Below are 17033 nucleotides of genomic sequence, written 5' to 3' on the forward strand. Positions count from 1 at the left end.
GAAAAATACAATATTCTCAATTCAAATATCTTCACAGATTATAAACTTCCGCTTTCAAACTTCCTATTTCCTGAAAACTTGTAAACTCTACGTATAATTTCCCGCCATAAGTCCTTGCGGGGGCCTTCACTTCCGGTGTTCTATACACCACGTAATATGCTATCCGTATAAAGCATTAACTCATTAGAGAAATGGCCTGTTCCTCTACGCTTTATTGATTTACAGAAAAGCTTTCTGTGTGAAATTACTCGCAAATATAAATATGTTCAAAACGGATAAATATTGAACGACTGGGTAAAATCGATAACAAAGGCGGTTAACGTATTAGTGTTCTGTAGCAGCCATCAAATCTCGGTTCGCTGTCCTTATAGCAGTCCCAGGTAGGCACGAAGCCCCTGTAGTCTACCTGTATCGTATCTGTGTCGCACCTATATGGCATTGGTTAACGTTTAAATCCCAAAATCAAGAAGAAGAAGACTAGCATATCCATGTAGGGTAGCTTGTTATGTTGTAAGCCTGTAGGGTAGCTTGTTTTGTTGGTAGTCTGTAGGATAGCTTGTTATGTTGTAAGCCTGTAGGGTACCTTGTTATGTTGTAAGCCTGTAGGATAGCTTGTTATGTTGTAAGCCGTTAGGGTAGCTTGTAATGTTGTAAGCCTGTAGGGTAGCTTGTTATGTTGTAAGCCTGTAGGATAGCTTGTTATGTTATAAGCCTGTAGGATAGCTTGTTATGTTGCAAGCCTGTAGGGTAGCTTGTTATGTTGTAAGTCTATAGGATAGCTTGGTATGTTGTAAGCCTGTAGGATAGCTTGTTATGTTGTAAGCCTGTATGATAGCTTGTTATGTTGTAAGCCTGTAGGATAGCTTGTTATGTTGTAAGTCTGTAGGATAGCTTGTTATGTTGTAAGCCTGTAGGATAACTTGTTATGTTGTTAGCCTGTAGGATAGCTTGTTATGTTGTAACCCTGTATATTATCTTGTTATGTTGTAAACCTGGATATTATCTTGTTATGTTGTAAGCCTGGATAGCGTGTTAGCAAATCTGTATATGGTGTAAGCCTTCAGGGATAGCTTGGAGTAACGTACAATTATCTACCTGTTCTGACAATTTTGACGGGGAAATTGTCTTTAATATCCTTGGGCATGGAAGTATAAATGACACGTAGATAACGTTTCTACGTGTTCATATGCTTTTCCGCAGTTCGGCATGGGATGGAGAAAGAATGTGAAGACCGATGTTGGAGACATCGGACGGGGGGTGAGACGGAGATGCGAAGACTTGTGTTGGAAAAATCAGACAGGGGATGAGACGGGTTAGTGAAGACTTATGTTGGAGACATCAGACGGGGGATGAGACGGAGATGTGAGGACTTATGTTGGAGACATCAGACGGGGGATGAGACGGAGAAGTGAGGACTTATGTTGGAGACATCAGACGGGGGATGAGACGGAGAAGTGAGGACTTATGTTGGAGACATCAGACGGGGGATGAGACGGAGATGTGAGGACTTATGTTGGAGACATCAGACGGGGGATGAGACGGAGAAGTGAGGACTTATGTTGGAGACATCAGACGGGGGATGAGACGGAGAAGTGAGGACTTATGTTGGAGACATCAGACGGGGGATGAGACGGAGAAGTGAGGACTTATGTTGGAGACATCAGACGGGGGATGAGACGGAGAAGTGAGGACTTATGTTGGAGACATCAGACGGGGGATGAGACGGAGAAGTGAGGACTTATGTTGGAGACATCAGACGGGGGATGAGACGGAGAAGTGAGGACTTATGTTGGAGACATCAGACGGGGGATGAGACGGAGAAGTGAGGACTTATGTTGGAGACATCAGACGGGGGATGAGACGGAGAAGTGAGGACTTATGTTGGAGACATCAGACGGGGGATGAGACGGAGAAGTGAGGACTTATGTTAGAGACATCAGACGGGAGATGAGACGGAGATATGAAGACATCAGCTTAGGTCATATGAAGACGATGTCTAAGCGATGACCGACTTCAACTCGGTGCAAATTATGTAATGTGTCATGTTGGACACATGAAACGGGGACATGGGATTGAGACATTATAACATGTCCGCAACAAAATGACAGAAATACGAACAGTATTGGAGAGTAATTATCTCCATGGTAAGTGGCACTCATCTTAAAATAGTTCATTTTGTTAAAGAATACATCTCGTCTAACGGGAGACATAACGGGAACAACAACCGAGTTTTTATTTCTGATTTGCTGCCACTCCCAGACTTGAAGTGTTGACATATTCCACTAATCACAGTGACATATTGAAATTGGAAACCCATTCTGTGTTAATTGCGGTAACAAATTTAGTTGACGCACATTTTTTGTCATGAATTTTCGCCAGCTCCTTGATGGCTATTTGGAAATGTTTTAAAACCCAGCAATAGAAATGCATGGCATTGCAATTGCTTCACTTCCGGTGGACTGCCGTACTGTATGGAAAGTGCGTGCTTTTCATCGAATCTCATAACGAGATCGTGTGTTTGTGATATTTTTTTCCTAAAGTTCCAACAGGAACGAATTTTAATTATCCTACAATGAACAAGCCACAGCGGTGTGCATATTTTACAGTAGCTTAGGTCATATAACGACGGTGTCCACTGATTACGGGGCCAGTCAAGGGCCACATTAACAGCGCCACCTCGCGAAAGAGTCAGAGGTTAGGACCTTCATTCTGCACGAGACCAACATTAGTTGCCTTAATAACCTGGATACAGCCGGCAAATCACTTCTCCTTGCTCCCTGACAATCGAGATCAGAGTTAACGAATGTAATATACCATGAAATGGTCCCATCCATTAGGTGAATTATTCGTTTTCCACGAATGTTGAATATTCTTGATCTTGAAGTTTCTATGAGAAACTCGAGAATTTGAATTCCTTTAAATAAAAAATATTCAAACCGAGAAATGAAATATGGTGTCAAGATGAATGTTTCCTATTATTTGATTCGCAAAATATCAACACATTTCGTAGTTGTTTAAGAAACAGGGAAACACTTTCTTAATAACCTCTTTAAAATTAATCAACAAACTTCAGCCGGACATTTTTAAACGGGAATTCATTAAGAGATTCATAATCTTTCCCCTTCACTTTAAGACATCTTTCTAAAAGGTGTTTTTTTGGGGGGTTTCAGATATATCCAATTAAAACAATATACCCTGCTTATTATATTCTGTAAGGGTTATTTCATTCTGTATAGCTTATATCGTATATCATTCATCATAATATTTGGAGAGGGCATCGATAAGTTGAAAGAATCAGTCTTAATCCATATTATATCGTTTGCAGTTTTAATAATGTTTGAAGGAAATAAATGAAAATAATAAATAAATACTGTAAATAAATACTGTAAATAAATAAAGCAGCTTGCAGTGAGTTTGATGATTGGACTTCACTCCAGAGTTACACAGAACTGTACAGCAGGCTACCTGAGGCGAACACGAGACTTCACTGACAGAAAAGTGCAGGTAAGTAGGAAGAGAAAAAACAAAGTCCCTATGTTGCTGTCGGGGCCTCATATCAACTTTGATCTCTTAAACGTCTGCAATAAGACAAGGCGATAACTCGATTCTGAACGGGGGAGGGGCAAATCAGTCGCCTCGTGCGAAAGAGTAGAGCATTTTTTCTCCCTCAAACCTGCATGGGTACACACGTATTTTTAGGACCGCCGACTTCCCCCGCAATTCCAGAAATAAATATTCCAGTGTAAGTGTCGGAATGACTGTCGTAGTACAACTACTATAACCTTTCGAAACTGTTTCATATATTGGGGTATAACTGTCGTATACGCCAGTGGAATCATCAGACAGGCAGAAAGCTGTCAAACTCTGTACTAACCATGGTTTTATAGGGAGTTTATTGTCCCCGAGACATTCCATGTGACGGTATTCCTTGTGGAAACTTTTTAGCGCAGATTTTATTCGCCCCAATAAACATAACACGGACGTTTTATCTCTAGTTTGTCCCGATTCACAGTAAATATACAAAAATAAATTAGGGAAACAACCACTTTGAGCGTCCATTAAGCCCATCACTTACAGATAGTTATATGAATAGTGTGTTATTGATGTGATCCTCCATTTGGGGATGAGCAGAAGATTTTTAATAACGTTTCTTACACAGTATTAAATGTGTTAACATCCTCCGGGCTATATTTATCGATCAAGATATACATTCGTGTTTTATTGACGTCATTTCGAACTAAAGCAAAACCGTATCATGTTGATGCCGACCTGGAAAATGAAACAGCCCTTTTGAAGGTGATTTTCATATGTTCCTTGGGCGACAGATTTCATCTAAAACATAACAAAACGTCTTTAAAAAGAAATAGCGTAACGGTGATAACATTTTAAGTGAATATGTTAAAGAGTAAGCTGAACTGTGACTACCAATTAACGTTTAAAACTGTCTAAAATAACAGTGTTTTGTGTAGTGTGAGGTTTCGGTCACTGTATATTGTTCTGAAGCCACTGGACACATCGATATAACATCTCCAACAATAACGTCACATCTATTGTCATTGTTTATAATCAATAAATGTCATGGGTGTATAGTGGTCTCCGTCAATAGTGGTTTTAGTATCAGCATAGATCATTTTTGCGTGGCCACATAAACAAGGAAACAACAACACCAGTGTTAGCACTGTTCCGACACCGTTATTTGACTGTGGTGAAACATATAGACATGCTATAATACAATGTATGTCTCGTGTACGACAGTATACCGACCGATACCGAGTGAAAGATATGTTCTGTATTACGAATAAAATGGAAGCGGTTATAAACTGAACAGCCATATTTTCAAGTTTCAAGACGAAATTATTTCTCCTGCATTACGAAAGTGCGGAGATGAGTAATGTAATCTTCTGCGGCATGTTCCAATGACGTCACGCCTGACAAAAACGCTCTTGCCATTTTTATGGGCTATTCAACACAATTCAATTATTGACTATTATCTAGTAACATTTCCTCGCAAAAAGGCTATCTGTTATTTAGTTGTGTAAAGCCCTCAGTGTATATAAAAAGATGTATCAAAATAACCACGTATTCTTTCGTTGCTTTATCTGTATCGGAACAAAAACAACGGTTTTCAATACATTACTTCTGCTTACACATCTCGTGTCAATGTGAGTGTTTGGTAAATCAAAGTACACTGTTTTGTAATCATAGTAGATCAATTCGAAAAATGTTTTCTATCCTTATTAAAATAAATAATAATAAAAGACAGAGTATGCTTGTAATAAGGTACGTACAGGGAACATATGTGTGTACTTTACATAAACCGTGCGAATTTATGCAATAGTTGGAGGTTGAGATGTACGCCGTGGGAAGATAAAAAAAACTACATTTGTATACAGAGTGTGTAAGAATTCAGTAAATGTCGTAAGAGTGACACAATATCAGTAGTGAAGTTAGGGAGAGGGTTGTATTCAGGAATAACACAGAGGCGGGGGCATGGAGTAGCACTAAGCATCTTCTATAAAGTACACATGTAAATTCCCGGAGGAGAACAACCGGAACAGAGTTGGTCGTATCAGGACTAACAATAATATCATGGTGGGTATGACGACGCACAGATGTCGTCAACTCTGAACTGGTCATTGCGAGGACCCGGATGGAGGTGTGCACACAGACGCAGGGAATGGACGCCGAATTGTGGTCAAGTGAAAAGTCCCGTCAATAACAAAGAGATGGAGCAGGGTGCTTGAGAGCCTTGAAGACAAACGTAAGATTTGGGAGAACAGGACAGATATATAAACGGTCATAGTAGGTACCAATTACAGCGTGATTGGATACAGAAAACAGAAAGCACGTAGCATGGCAATCGGTAACCAGCGCAGAGGAGATCGTTGATATAAAGCAAGGTCAAATCAACCAGACCATAGAGGGGGAAATGGCTGAGGGATGAATACAGAAAGAGGGACAGAGGAGTTAAGAGAATTGAAATGAAGAGCCAGACAAAATGGCACCAATGGCTGGTTAAGTAAGAGATGGTGAGGAGGCAAAGCAATAGAAGGTCTGCAAAACTGACCGAGCCGACCAACCATTGTAGTATACGGAAGGGTACATCAACCGTATCAGGGGATGGCGGAGAAATATCGGGCGAACTGGACCAGATGGAGAGATGGAAAGAGTATGTCGATGAGGTATTGAATGGAGAATGGCTGAAAAACGCGATAGAAGTGAAAGAGACGGAGAAGAAATTTGATATCAACATTGAAACTCCAACATTTGATTCCCCAAAACCAGAAGAGTGAGGGTACTGAAACTATCAAAATCGCCAGGCAGCGTTAATGCAGGCGGTTATTCGGGCATAGAGAATAAAGAGAAAATATCAGCGTTCTGGCATTCTGGTCAGGCTACCAACGATTGGAGGGAGATCACGCCGTGGTCTGTGGCTGGGAAGGTAATGTGTTACATAATTAGACTGGGTTTTGCAGAGGAAAAGAAATATTAAACAATGCAAGAAATGGAAGCATCTATTGTGTATCAACTCTTTTGACGTTTGAATGCATTTGATAGCCTCCATCCAGAGAATCTCTGGTCAACAATGGCCGTCTAAGGGGTACTCAAGAAAATCATCTAAATTGTAAGAACGTTCTACAATAACTTCAATAGCGCGGACAGCATTTAGATTGGTTTCCTATATAGGCGGGGGAGAGCAAGGATGTAATGTCTAGTTGTCTATTCTCACTGTTGATGAACTGGCAACCTGATTAAAGTCCTATATATAAATATATATAACAGATGCTTCTAATCAGACTGATGGCCCGGACAATTTATTTCAAGAAGGAAAGAATGAAGTAAATTATTTTGTTATACAATTGTATTTAACATAAGCTGTTGTAACATGACAATTATATCAAACAATATTTAGAAAATATATGAAAGACAAAATAGCTCTAGAAATCGAATAGATTGAACAAATTAAACCAGTAGCTAGGAGATTTCAATTGTATAGTAGTTAACTGAAAACAATGATGCAGTAATGGAGGAAAACACAAACATCACATAATGTTCTGTTTAGTATAACATTTCAATACAGTTAGACCTGTTAACATTATACATCACATATAGGCAGGACACTGTCGCATATTTAAAGGGACTTAAACAACGCAAGTATATCTTGCTATCAGAAAGCATAGTAAATAAATATTGAGTTATCTTCTCCCAGTAGTGGTTGACACAGCAGGGCAGCGTTCCTTTCCATGACATGTATGGAGCGCGAGAACAAAGACTGTTACCTAGAGGTGTATTTAATGTGACTATCAAAACCTCGTAATGTTGAAACAAAAACAATGAACGTGTGAACACGTCATAACGAACTGAGTTATAACAAATCCAACACCAAGTAAGGTAACATGAAACATGGATCTTCGCAAGACATTGTCAACGCAGACAGCCATCAGTGCTCATCAAACGTCGAGCCACGACAAGTAACCAGATAAAACACGAGTTACAGGGTCGTATTCTCTCAGTTTGACCCTATTCTCTCAGTTAGGCATATACTCATGTATTTGGAGATTTTTCAATAAAAGAAATCACCGTTTTCATATATATTTATGTTTACAGTTATCCTTGAAACAGAACTCAAGGTTATGAAGTATTAAGCGACAGATCGCCTCAGTAAAGCCGCGGTCGTACCCTCCCCGAACTCGTGTCGTACAATAAGACAATAACTGTATTTCCTCTGTCACCATAGAAGTCGTTTTACTGAGATTTCTATGACTAACGTACATCTGAAACAGTCCCAGCAATCGGTTAGGGACTAGTTTCCGTGGTCCAGTCAATCCCCACGTCTTTACTGAGACCCGCGGTAATTGAAGAACCATAGGGTTCGGTTCAACTTAGAAAAGTAGTAAAGCTAGCCCCGACGTCATTACTTGGACCCCCGGTACTTAAATAATCGCAGGAGCCTTCTCTCCCCACGAGGATAGGTTTGTTTTACTTTGTGTTGTACAACTAACCCCGATGTCGTTATTTAGGCCCCCTGTAACAAGAGAACCACGGGGCTCCCCTTTTCTCTCCACGAGACCACATACGTATCTAATAAACAAATCACAATAGATACCGAACGTTGTATGTCATAATTCCTACAATTCCGAAAGCAACCTAGAACCAATTGCGTACAACGGCATCATAAAAAGTCGTCTTTGTAAAGTAAGATGGAGACATTAGAAAGTTGTTGGCACCATCGGTTAAGCGGGATATCAGCAGGTGATGCTTACTCAAAGTGACACTGTTAAAGGCGATAGATGAACATTAAAATTATCAAACAGAGAATGCGTGCTCACATATTGTAACCAAATACAATTTACGGTAACCAAATACTATCTACCTGACGACAGGTGATAGGTCATTGACTGAGGTCGCTACTAAAACTACCCCAACCATATCGGTCAACAGGAAGCATTGAAGACATAGACACACAAAAGGCTAAAATACAGTACTCAATAGACCCTTTTATGTGAGAACTTCCTTAGCTTAGAATGACTCCGACTTCCCTATCATCTGGAATGCTAGTAAGTCGTGTGTGCTAGGAAGAAGGAAATATACTTATTAGGTCCTGATGCCAATCAATACAACTGTATTGTATGGTTCGTAAACTATTCTAACTACCTCGTCCCGCTAACAATGGTCGTTTATGTGTTAAAGACGACATTTTAGCATAGGTCCTAATGGACGAGTTTCACGGTATCAGTTTTAAACATACCTTTATGGAGTTTCCATATGACGATCAAATACCAAAACTGGAGTTGCTTTATTCACATTCAGAAAATACATAAAAATATAATTTACGCCAAAAGTTTCCGGTTCATATATCTATCAGCTTTATATCATTGACATTGACCACAGTGTTATGTAAATCAAACTTCACGCTCCGATACAGAACGATCACATGAGACAGTCCTATTGAAGTTAGCACTGGAAATTGTCCCAAGTTTGATAGTAATCGTATAATATATTGACACCGAATGTAAAATATGGTATTAAATAGCAGTCTTTCTATATCTTTCTACAGTACCGGGTTATGCAGAATACAAGGTCACGTACTTATTCTATAATACTAACACAAGGTCTTGTACTTATTCTACAATACTAACACAAGGTCGTGTATAATACAATATCCCGTACTTATTCTATAATACTAACACAAGGTCGTGTATAATACAATGTCACGTACTTATTCTATAATACTAACACAAGGTCATGTATAATACAATGTCACGTACTTATTCTACAATACTAACACACGGTCTTGTATAATACAGTGTCACGTACTTATTCTATAATACTAACACAAGGTCTTGTACTTATTCTACAATACTAACACAAGGTCGTGTATAATACAATGTCCCGTACTTATTCTACAATACTAACACACGGTCGTGTATAATACAGGGTCACGTACTTATTCTATAATACTAACACAAGGTCTTGTACTTATTCTACAATACTAACACAAGGTCGTGTATACTACAATGTCACGTAATTATTCTATAATACTTACACAAGGTCACGTATTTATTCTATAAATTACGTCCAACAGTAAATCACGTGTATCAGTAAATCACGTGTATCAGTAAATCACGTGTATCAGTAAATCACGTGTATCAGTAAATCACGTGTATCAGTAAATCACGTGTATCAGTAAATCACGTGTATCAGTAAATCACGTGTATCAGTAAATCACGTGTATCAGTAAATCACGTGTATCAGTAAATCACGTGTATCAGTAAATCACGTGTATCAGTAAATCACGTGTATCAGTAAATCACGTGTATCAGTAAATCACGTGTATCAGTAAATCACGTATAACTTTAAAAAGGGTATATCAGGAGTAAAGCTAAAACATGTTTATGTTTTAAACACATGTCCCAGTAAAACACGTGTATCACTAAATCACATGTATCAGTAAAAACACGTGTATCACTAAATCACATGTATCAGTAAAAACACGTGTATCAATAGAACATATGTAACTGTAAAACGAATGCATCAGTAAAACATATGTAACTGTAACTAGTAAACCATGTGTAAGAGTCACATATATATTTACCAGTAAAATACGTGTAAAAGTAAAATACGTGTAAAAGTAAAATACGTGTAAAAGTAAAGCGGGCGGTCAGTAAACACGTGTTACAGACACTACGAGAACCACTTAAACACGTTTAACAGTACAATACGTGGTTATGTAATATCTCTGGTCATCTAAAAAAGTTTTGTGGAAAGAAATTCGAAGTGAGATACAGTGTGGGAGATACAAAGCGTTATAGCCGGAAGTTATGGTAACGATGACAACGGTTCCGAGTTTCTGACTCACGAAATAGGCTAACATGTGCTTCCAGTTAGGAAATACGGAATCCACTGTGCCTTGGTGAAATACTAACACAAGGTCGTGGAACGGAAAGTATTATCGTAAACTTTGGAAATTGCAATGCATGTCCTGGAGCTTTGTTTTCTTCGGCAACGTATACCATATATCACGGGAGACCACATCACTTAAATGTCCTATAAACTTCGTTATATCGATGTCCTTAGGATCAATTATGTAGAACTGATTTAGTTCAAAGACATTGGTACCATATCGACAAGTGTAAAACACGCTTTGCTGGTGTGCTTAGAGATGTCATGGAACGGTGCCGTGATTCAACTTACAAATCGATTATCATTAATCTAGATCATGGCATAACCTATCTCGGTGTTTCTATTTGCTTTAGCTCTGGAGTTGGAAAGTATCACATTCATTACCGTGGTCTTATTACGGGTTTTTATCGCCGTTTGCCCTAACGTAGTAATCTAATCGTTAACCGTTTAGGTTGGTTCACGTGTTACTCCAAATATCGCCGACAGAGGGCGTGACGATAGCTCGATTTGGCGCGCAAGACCTGCGAAATGGTCCTACTTAGACTGCTATACTTTTACCAATTATTTGGATGATTGTAGGTTCTTGTGGAAATAAATATTGATCAACACGGAATATCCATTTATTGGGAAAGGTTAAATAAAAGATATATCAATGGCGCCGCGAGATATGTGTAAAACCCCTACCAGCTTCAGCATCGTATGAGTTACTATCTAGAACACATTAACCAAAGGCTTCGCGTTTGCTTTGGAATTATGAATGTTCGTGATATTTATAAATTATTGGCAATGGAACAATACTTCATTTGAACATTTAATGCTCTGTTGACGAGCCATTATGAAGAGTACATTAGTTTGAAAGTTTGCTATCGACATCCTGCTGCTTAAAGCTGTTGAAGAGTTGGGGGTCCATCAGTGTTACCTGTCCCGTTATCGGTGATACCAATTACACTCACCGAAGGTGACGCGTATAGAAGTCGGTGGCTGCGGTAGACTCGTCATTGCAGAGTATTCAATCATATCCGCCAACTCCACGACATTTATTGGGCGATAGATGAGTATTTAAAACAATTAGCGTATGTTTGCATAGCGTCTGTACCGTCGCACGATCGTCCCTGACGACAGTAAACCATAACGGTGCTTCATCATCGCCGTTTGTTAGCGGGACATGTAATGGTAAATGGTAACAGCTTTAAACCATTACTAATTAAAAGCGTGTAATGAAACGACGATATTGTGAAAGTTGGGCTTCACAGAACAACCTGACACCGCAACAGCGACAACTCCGAAATTATCCAACACCAACAAAATAACGCTAAATCTGTTTCAAAAAAGCATACACAACTCCAAAAAGAAATCATACCAACGCGCCATACCTGTTTCTCACCAAATTCAGAGACGTATATTGCCATTAGTATATAGCTATTAGTATATAGCCATTAGTAGTATATAGCCATTAGTATATAGCCTTTAGTAGTATTTAGTCATTAGTATATAGCCATTAGTAGTATATATCCATTAGTATATATCCATTAGTAGTATATAGCCATTAGTGCATATCCATTAGTAGTATATAGCCATTAGTATATAGCCATTAGTAGTATATAGCCATTAGTATATAGCCATTAGTATGTAGCCATTAGTAGTATATAGTCATTAGTAGTATATAGCCATTAGTAGTATATAGCCATTAGTAGTATATAGCCATTAGTGGTATATAGCCATTAGTATACAGCCATTAGTAGTATATAGCCATTAGTAGTATATAGCCATTAGTAGTATATAGCTAATAGTAGTATATAGCTATTCGTAGTGTATAGCTATTAGTAGCATATAGCCATTAGTAGTATATAGTCTTTAGTAGCATATAGCCATTAGTAGTATATAGTCTTTAGTAGTATATAGCCATTAGTAGTATATCGCTATTAGTAGTATATAGCCATTAGTAGTATATAGCTATTAGTAGTATATAGCTATTAGTAGTATATAGCCATTAGTATATAGCCATTAGTAGTATATAGCCATTAGTATATAGTCATTAGTATATAGTCATTTGTAGTATATAGCCATTAGTATATAGCCATTAGTAGTATATTGCCATTAGTATATAGCCATTAGTAGTATATAGCCATTAGTATATAGTCATTAGTAGTATATAGCCATTAGTAGTATATAGCCATTAGTAGTATAGCCATTTGTATATAGCACATCTTTCTGATAGTTGTCTCCCTTTGTTATTGTATAAGTAGTCTCCTTTGTTAAAGTGTAAACAGTATTTTGTTCAATGATCCAAAATAGTTCTAGCGTATACAATTAGTCTCCGTTGGTTTTTGTAAAGTCCCCAACCTCGTTATCTAGTCTTGGTCCTGAAGACGCTTGTCGGAGAGGACTCAATGGTCTGGATTGATTTATTTCCTCATATATGTCTCCTATTGATATATTAATAAAGCAAGCCCAATTTTTGTTTCCCTTCAAGATGAATAAAGCTTTTCCATTATTAGTCTTCCTCTATTATTGAAGAGAGCCTACTTACAGCAAACATGTTCCATAAGGTTTTCTTTATCTTTTCAATGAGACAGGCGGTAAAGTGTAATAATGACTTTTGGATCAATTGGGGTCACTCATTGAGAACTATAAAGTGTCATCTAAATGAAATGTCACCACTTGGTAGGTAACATGACAACGAGCGTATTAGAGGTGTCAAGTGGCACACCACCGGGCAAAGAATAGGTAAAAAGACACGAAGAGACAGTTACATCACGCGAGACTTGGTGATGACTTAACATAAAAAGGTTATCCGGAAGCCTCGGGGTGACTGTGAACTTACCGTGAATGTTTAGCGCGGGTAGTGAGAAAAGACTGCAACCAAACTTCGCTAAAGTTGAACCCAGCGATGTATTTAGCCTGACTGCGGGAAGACTCTATAGGCGAAATATATATTTAGCCTGACCGCGGGAACACTCTATAGGCGAGATATGTATTTAGCCTGACGGCGGGAACACTCTATAGGCGAAATATATATTTAGCCTGACCGCGGGAACACTCTATAGGCGAGACATGTATTTAGCCTGACGGCGGGGACACTTTATAGGCGAGATATGTATTTAGCCTGACGGCGGGAACACTATATAGGCGAGATATGTATTTAGCCTGACCGCGGGAACACTTTATAGGCGAGATATGTATTTAGCCTGACGTCGGGAACACTTTATAGGCGAGATATGTATTTAGCCTGACGTCGGGAACACTTTATAGGCGAGATATGTATTTAGCCTGACGGCGGGAACGCTCTATAGGCGAGATATGTATTTAGCCTGACGGCGGGGACACTTTATAGGCGAGATATGTATTTAGCCTGACGGCGGAAACACTCTTTAGGCGAGATATGTATTTAGCCTGACGGCGGGGACACTTTATAGGCGAGATATGTATTTAGCCTGACGGCGGGAACCCTCTATAGGCGGATATGTATTTAGCCTGACGGCGGGAACACTCTTTAGGCGAGATATGTATTTAGCCTGACGGCGGGAACACTATATAGGCGAGATATGTATTTAGCCTGACCGCGGGAACACTTTATAGGCGAGATATGTATTTATCCTGACGGCGGGAACTCTTTATAGGCGAGATATGTATTTAGCCTGACGGCGGAAACACTCTATAGGCGAGATATGTATTTAGCCTGAAGGCGGGAACACTCTATAGGCGAGATATGTATTTAGCCTGACGTCGGGAACACTTTATAGGCGAGATATGTATTTAGCCTGACGGCGGAAACGCTCCATAGGCGAGTTATGTATTTAGCCTGACGGCGGGAACGCTCTATAGGCGAGATATGTATTTAGCCTGACGGCGGAAACACTCTATAGGCGAGATATGTATTTAGCCTGAAGGCGGGAAAACTCTATAGGCGAGATATGTATTTAGCCTGACGGCGGGAACACTTTATAGGCGAGATATGTATTTAGCCTGACGGCGGGGACACTTTATAGGCGAGATATGTATTTAGCCTGACGGCGGCAACACTCTATAGGCGAGATATGTATTTAGCCTGTCCGCGGGAACACTCTATAGGCGAGACATGTATTTAGCCTGACGGCGGGGACACTTTATAGGCGAGATATGTATTTAGCCTGACGGCGGAAACACTCTTTAGGCGAGATATGTATTTAGCCTGACGGCGGGAGCACTCTATAGGCGAGATATGTATTTAGCCTGACCGCGGGAACACTCTATAGGCAAGATATGTATTTAGCCTGACGGCGGGAACACTCTTTAGGCGAGATATGTATTTAGCCTGACGGCGGGAACGCTCTATAGGCGAGATATGTATTTAGCCTGACGGCGGGAACACTTTATAGGCGAGGTATGTATTTAGCCTGACGGCGGGAAAACTCTATAGGCGAGATATGTATTTAGCCTGACGGCGGGAGCACTCTATAGGCGAGATATGTATTTAGCCTGACGTCGGGAACACTTTATAGGCGAGATATGTATTTAGCCTGACCGCGGGAACACTCTATAGGCAAGATATGTATTTAGCCTGACGGCGGGAACACTCTATAGGCGAAATATATATTTAGCCTGACCGCGGGAACACTCTATAGGCAAGATATGTATTTAGCCTGACGGCGGGAACACTCTATAGGCGAGATCTGCAAAGTGTTCTATTGCATTGAACATCGTTTAATTTTTTGGATCAAAATTCACCATTTCATTTTTAAAAAGTTATACGAGAATTCAGTTCAATCGAGAATTTTATGCAGTACAAAAGATGGAATGCATTTCATTATTTCATATTTATTTTCACTTTTTATGATTTCATGCATGAAAATCTTGCACAAAATGTTATCAGAGGCATCAGTAAACCTGTAAAGTCAAATTGTATTGACCGGGGATGATGGCGACAGGTTGAACAAGAAAATTAATTTGACAGCCAGCTTTGATGATAACTCGATGGAGAAATATGTACCAAAACGAGTGTTCCCATCAGCTTAAAAAGGGGGAAATGTTGTTGACCACTCGCTTTCAAACGATGGAACGGTCCATGTTATCTGTTTTCACTGTTATCCGGATACTGTGTTTGGAACATAGAAGTGTCATTGTATTCTTTGGACTGCTTTTATTTACTTGGCAAAGCGATTTTATCATGTTATATAATGTACGTTAGTGCCTCACAGTTGGTGCTCGGATACTTCTTATTAATTAATTTAGTCAAAAGGATCATGGTTTGGTTCCTTTTAGAATCTGCAGTGTATTTGAGGTGGGATATGTTGACACTAGTTACATCAGACCAGACCAGCGACATATTGATGCTAAGACCACCAAACCATCGATATGTTGACTCTATTTACATCTAACCAGGGACATGTTGACACCAGTTACTACAGACCTGGGACATGTTGACACCGGTAACAACAAACCAGGGACATGTTGATACCAGTAACATCATATCAAACCAGGGACATGTTGCCACTAGTAACATCAGACAAGGGACATGTAGCCACTAGTAACATCAGACCAGGAACACGTTGACACCAATTACTACAGACTATGAACATGTTGACATCAGTTAAAACTGACCTGGGACATGTTGACACTAGTAACATCAGACAAGGGACATGTTGACACCACTAGTAACATCAGACCAGGAACACGTTGACACCAATTACTACAGACCAGGAACACGTTGACACCAATTACTACAGACCATGAACATGTTGACATCAGTTAAAACTGACCTGGGACATGTTGACACTAGTTACATCTAACCAGGGACATGTTGACACTAGTTACAACAAACCTGGGACATGTTGACACTAGTATCACCAGACCAGGGACATGTTGGCACTAGTAACATCATATCAGGGACATATTTACACCAGTTACAACAAACCTGGGACATGTTGAAACTAGTTACATCAGACCAAACCAGGGACATGTTGGCACTAGTAACATCATACCAGGGACATATTTACACCAGTTACAACAGACCTGGGGCATGTTGACACTAGTAACTATAGACCAGGAACATGTTTACACCAGTTTCTACAGACCAGGAACATGTTGACACCAGTTATAACAGACCTGGCACATGTTGACACTAGTATCACCAGACCAGGGACATGTTGACACCTGCTACGACAGACCTTGGACATGTTGACACCAGTTACAACAATCCTGGGACTTGGTGACACTAGTAACATCAGACCAGACCAGGGAAATGTTGATGCTAAATCACCAAACCCTCGATGTTGACTCTAGTTACATCAAACCAGGGACATGTCGACACTAGTAACATCAGACCAGGGACATGTCGACACTATTAAATCTAACCTTGGACATGTTGACACCAGTTACAAAAGACCTGGAACATGTTGACACTAGTAGCATCATACCAGGGACACGTTGGCATCAGTTACAACAGAACTGGGACATGTTGACAATAGTAACATCATATCAGGTACATGTTGACACTAGTTACTACAGACCAGGGACACGTTAATGCTTGTAACATCAGACCTGGGACATGTTGACTCTAGTTACATCAGACCAGGGACATGTCGACACTAGTTAAATCTAACCAGGGACATGTCGACACTAGCTAAATCTAACCTGGGACATGTTGACAC

Source organism: Mizuhopecten yessoensis, unplaced genomic scaffold (genome assembly GCF_002113885.1).
Source record: "Mizuhopecten yessoensis strain PY_sf001 unplaced genomic scaffold, ASM211388v2 scaffold11099, whole genome shotgun sequence".
In the NCBI taxonomy this organism is placed as follows: domain Eukaryota; kingdom Metazoa; phylum Mollusca; class Bivalvia; order Pectinida; family Pectinidae; genus Mizuhopecten; species Mizuhopecten yessoensis.